This window comes from Cyprinus carpio, chromosome B3 (genome assembly GCF_018340385.1).
Source record: "Cyprinus carpio isolate SPL01 chromosome B3, ASM1834038v1, whole genome shotgun sequence".
Classification (NCBI taxonomy): Eukaryota; Metazoa; Chordata; class Actinopteri; order Cypriniformes; family Cyprinidae; genus Cyprinus; species Cyprinus carpio.
This window is the reverse complement of record NC_056599.1, coordinates 21,993,197-21,999,130: the sequence shown is the minus strand read 5'-3', so window position 1 is coordinate 21,999,130 and position 5,934 is coordinate 21,993,197. Positions and strand designations below refer to the sequence as shown.

General features: G+C 38.1%; 1 pseudogene; it reads right to left on the bottom strand.

The window, feature by feature from the left end:
* Positions 1-1,128: 1,128 nt before the first annotated feature.
* LOC122136792 overlaps positions 1,129-5,934 on the bottom strand; it is a 9,603-nt pseudogene continuing 4,797 nt past the window's right edge.

The following is a 5,934-nucleotide window of genomic DNA, read 5'->3' as shown; positions in this document are numbered from 1 at the left end:
TGAATAAAAGTATTGATTTTATTTAAAAAAGAAAGAAAAAATTTACTGACCCCAAATTACTGACCAGTAGTGTATATTATTTTATTATTACAAAATATTTATATTTTTAAAAACATAGCTTCTTTTTTTTTTTTTTTTTTTTTTTTTTTTTTATTCATCAAAGTATCCTAAAAAAGTATCACATGTTCTGAAAAATATTAAGCAGCAGAACTGTTTTCCAACTCTGATAATGATCATCATCATATTAAGAATGAATTTCTTAAAGGATCATGTGATAATGATCCTAAAAAATTCAGCTTTGCATCCAAGAAAATAAATGATAATTTAAAGTATAATAAATTTAAAAACATTTATTTTAAATTGTATTAATATATATCACAATATTACCATTTTTTTTTTCTGTGCCTTTTGAATCAAATAAGCTCTCTGAGCTTGGATAGATCAGAAAACACTTCCTTGTATCAAAAACATTAAAAATAATAAATGTTTCCAACTTTGTACCTGTTACTGTGTGTATACCTAGATATCTATATATAAGATATATATATATATATATTATTATCTGTATTGGGTATGTGCTACTGTGATTAACATTAAGACCTCTTATCAGGAATGCAATATGATGTATTTGTGAAAGAAACACTGAAATTAAAGCCCAGTCCCACAATTTAAAAAAACCAACATGGCTTTATAATTAGAGAGATTCACAGAGAGAACAAATGTTCCACCAATACAGTGTCAGTAATCACTTTTGTCTCCTCCCCATCTGTTGAGTTCCCTGCCCCTCTTTCCCTCCCCTCTGGCTTCATCTCTCCTCAGCTATGCCTCGTTTGTAATTGATATGTTAGAATTGAAATCACAACCACTAAATTGGAAAGTGTGAATTCAGTGTTGTAACAGTCAAAACAAGGGCTTGTTATTGTGAATACTGATGCAACTGTCCCTGTATTCCAGTGCTGAATTCCTGTGAGCATCTCTCCAGGTGGAAAGATATCAGTCCCTATTTTTTCCCACAATGGTAAGCAAAGCATTTGAGTGGTTCCTGTATCATAAGGAGTGTGCCGGTGTTCATTACTATTTTTGTTTCACAAGGAACGAAATGTGGTTTGACCAATAAATGAAACTTTTATCTGTCTCACTAAAATACCTGTCTTCATTGAAGCCTAACACCTGACTTTTGACTCTGGAAATGTTCCTACCCAACAAATGATGAAAATGAGCTTTTATTTTTCATATTCAGTTTCCTATCTTCTTGGCCTACCCCCCAAATATGTTGCCCTCCCCTGTACCCAGATATGCCCGCATTAAAGTTCATCGTGTGTCTTTTGGTGAGATCCTCCTCCGTAATTAGTCGCTTGGCTCCACCCCCCCGACAAACATAATGTTCCAGTTTGCCAGAATCTCCTTCTTTCGTGATTTTGTGTCATCCTGATTAGTCAGTTACACCTAAGCAGTTGGAAGTCCATTGCAATTCATTGGCAGTGAATTAAAAGAAAGAAGACAGAAGTAAAGATTAATTTTAAATAGATTTTTTTTGATTATGATGTATTGGCATTTATGCATTGTGGAATCGTTGACACCACCCACATTGAAGTCCCAGTGAAAGCCACTTAATGCGTGTTTTTTATCAGTTTCATGAATGAGATGGCGGCCTCATTATCAGCATGGTCCACACTCTCCAGGGAGGATCCCAATGAGAGACTTCATTGGCATCAAGGAAACCGATCCCTAACAAAAAGCAAGCAAATCATGAATCATGTAAAAGCAAAGTACCCAGGAAACACTCCCAGGTGATGCTGACAGATTTCCTTCCCCGCTGCATACCTTGTCTTCATGTCTCTGAACTCTGAAAAGTGTTTCTTTTCTGTTGTGTGACCCCAATCTGGTTCATTCTCTCCATCTTCAGGGGTGAACATGTCCCCTAGGAACACAAGCACAGTTTCAATTCATCTGGCCACAAAATATCAGTTCTAATGTAGGCTTTCTTCTTTCCCAGGTGAACAGAGTAGACATTTACCAATGTATTCCTGCAGAGTAATCTTGCTTGCCGTCCCCATTCTTGTCAATGTCTTCAATTGTTTCCTGTAACAATGAAGGATCAAAGTTCGCAGTGATCTGTTTCAGTTGCTTCTCAAGAAAGTCCAGAAGAAAGATGTTAAATGCTAGCAATAGATAGAAAAATTAATAATCTACAGTACTCATAGTAATTCTTCTGTCACTGGTTGGCCATTTTTTTTATTAGTTTATTATTTTTTAACATAAGCATACATTCTGCTAGAATCACATCAGAAACCCTCTTCCTCAAACCATTATTATTGTCCAAATCACACAAGATAAACCTCTCACATAGTGAAAAGGTGAATGAGAGAAATTTTGAGAAGTTTGTTTCCTCCATGTGAATCTTCTCAACATGTATTAAACATATTTTTTAAAGCGGTTTCTGTAAAACGCCCTAGTATAAAAACCTTCTGCTTTTACTCTTTGTACCTGTATCCACAATGTCTCTCATGTGGTCAAACTCCTCTGGATGGAGGAAGGAAGTGGAACTCTTCTCTGGTAGCAACCGGTCCCCGTCCCGGTCTGCAGACTTGAACCGTCTTTCATCTCTAGTGAGCATGGCTTTGTAAGTCTCCTTATCATCCACATCAGCATCAAACTCTGCATCTGGAATACAGTAAGAGTATACGTTAACCATATTCGGTATTCTTTAGTTCATGCAGTATGTATTGGAGTTTAAACACTAAACATTTTTGATCTATTTAAATGAAATACTAATTTATCCAAAATACAACTGTTTCATTTTGCGAAGATGTTGCACTGTTGTGAACAATAAATGCATAACCCTATAAACAGCTTTTTCTCATTAAAAGCCACATAGTTAGAAGCCACATAGTTAGTAGCCACGCCCAAATTCAAAGGCTCATTTTAATTACCCATGTAATATCCGTAGGTGGTGTTCTTGTACTCGATCCAGCCAATCTTCCCATCCTTGTTCTGGTCGTACTCTTTCCAGTGCTTGTCCACGTTCTCCTCGGCGTACCTCCTCTGTCTGTGCTTGATCCAGTGGTGTAGCTCAGCAATGACTGATGAACCATCCTTATCCGTGTCTATCCTATCCACAATCTTTTCTGCAAAGGGAATATACAAGAAAATATAAAGTAAGACACTAATAATATTGTTATTCTCCTATTTACTGTACCATTCTCTCGTGAGATATTTATTTTACCTAGTCTGTCTTTGCTCTCCTCGGGGCTTAGCTGGTCAAAGGTCTTGCCTTCCGTGCCCAGGAAGGCCTCGTGGTCATACTGGTATCCATGGGCATCATCATGAACATGGTCACTGAGGTCAGGCTTATGATGTACACGCTTCTCCTGTGCAGGCACAGCAATCAGTACCCCCAACAAACAAGTGCACGTGTCCCCCCGCCTAAAGAAGAGCAGGCTGCAATAATTCGCCCTAAGGATGTGTGTAAAAGAGAACAGAAACCCAAGATTTGATTCACTTCTTTTCTGCCGCTAAGGAAAACAAGACGGATTATCAAACAAACAAGTTATAGTTTGTGAATGAAAGGGCATTTTTAAAAGCAAATTTACACGCGTCATGCAATCCCCATAATAATGAAATACGCGCGCGAGACATTGGGGTGGTGTGCTGGACACTTCTGAATAGCATCACTATGTAGTAGTGGGTTTTAAAGCATAATAAGAAAAAGACCACAAAGAAGCGGCGCGCGTATAAAAAATTCAGAGAAAAGACACCCAGAGAGAGTGGTGTGGGTGTTGGTGCATGGATTTAACAGACAATATATGTGCTGTTGAACGAGCTGTCAAAACCATAGTTGACATGAAAACTAAAACAACATGTAAAGTATTTGACACGTAAACTTATTATGGGCACTTACCACCTGCCGTGATTTCTTTCTGCGTGTGTTACACCGTTTAATCCTGATTTGAGCGGAGTACGCGTTGGCACTGTGGGTGCCTTCTGTTAAAGCTGCACGTAAAATGGGGGTTGGGGTCCAGTACTCCGTGTGTGCGCGGTGAACTCAAAAGTGTTTTTACGACAGGAAAAAGAGGCCAATAAAATGTTAAGACGGCGAATTGGGCCGGGGCCTAGGAGAATTGTCTGAATTCCTACTGGCTGGAAACGCCAAACGTTTACCACGCGAACGCGTCTTTTCTGAGAAGGCCAGGCGCGTATGTTTGGCAACTAGGAAAAAAAAGTTTATTTGAGATGCTTTTCTTGGACAGAACTTTGGTGTGATCGCGTTTGGAACTGGAAACATTAATGGAATAATTTAATTAAATGCGCTATATACACAATAAACCTATACATAGATAAACAAATGCACCTACTCTGTTTTATTAAGATCCTTAAGACCTCAATTTTACATAACCTGGATCAGAACGTGGTTGAGTGGACGTGCTTCGTTTTGTAAATATAAAGACAAACAGAGCAATCTTTTTTAGCGTTGTCATATAAAACAATTTAAATGTCTCACAGATTGAATATTAGCATGTAAGTGTATTTGTTTAAGTTAGATAGAGAAACCAAAAAATAAGTTTCATGTGTTTTTATACTAGCTTGGTCAAGTTTTTAAATGGTTCTCAAGTTGAAATCTCGTTAAATTTACATCCCATTTAAAACCCCTGGTTTCGTTTCTAAAGTGTCCTACACCTCAACGTATAATGTTATTAGTTTTATTATACATCCCTGGGAAGCACGTCTGACCAATGTTTTTTTGCTAGCACCATCACACCCAGTAAAGCAAAAGAGCAGGTCGAAGAAGCAGAAGGGTCGGCTACTTGGTCATGATTGTTAGGGCCTAGACAACTCTATAGATTTACAATCCTCTCCTCCTGCTGTTTTTTATGAAATCTATTAGTTCGCATGAGCATGGTGGTAAATGTGTTTAAAGTTTGAGCATATCAAATTAAAATTATTTAAATGGACAAACACGACAGGCAGCATAAACTTTTGTACTGGTTTGGGGTAAATTGGGTCCGCTGAAAAAAAAAACAAACAAAAAAAACTTTTATCCCAAGAGTTCGCCAATAATTTAAATCAAAAGTTGTTCTTGAAATAAATGTAAGAAATTGTTCAACAAAGTTTTTGGTTAAATAAATGCGATCTGTTTGACAGGCTTGTTTTCATTCTGAATCCGGAATTTGTTTTCAGCTTTTTTCCCGAAAAGAGGCACATGCATGTACCCTGACGGTGTTATGGCGCGGAAATTAATCTTTTTTATCAAGGAAAATAAAAAAATGACAAAAAACATTGGATGTAAAGAAGAAAGAATTTAAATTGGTGATTAGGGGACTCGCTTCACAAAGTCTTGTCGTATACCTTTTTTAATCATTTAAATTAAAAAAAAAAAAAGTTTAAAAAAACGGACACCAAACTTTAAATTTAAATGTTGGCAGTAAGGGAGCGCCATATTCGGATGCAGAAACGCAGAAAAGCTATAATGTTTTCCTGCAAAGTTTCTTGATGCTTTTCGACAATTTCCATGTTGCCTGCTTATTAACAACAGAGAGAGGGTCTGGCACCTCTGTATACGAGAACCAAATGGCCACTTTGTGTGTCTGCTTAGAACCTCCTTCAACCTTATTGCGACCAGGCCCGAGTTTCGTGTTTTGGTTTTCTCACCAATACCAACCACATCCTCCCTCACCAATCTTTTTCGCGACAACTTTTCACGACACCTGCCCTCCTTTCTTTACCGTTTGGCTTCTCTCAGACATCACAGCGCGGGCTGTCGCCTCTTCCCTCACCCTTTTTTCTCTCTCGTGTGTGTGTATGTGTGTGTCCCCTCTCGTCTCTCTCTTGCCTGTGCGGGGTGATCTAGTACCAAAATGGAGCATGAAGTGGAAGAGAAAAACCAAGGGGATGGGCCATAGAGGAGAAGAGGAAGGGGGGAAGAATGGAACGAAC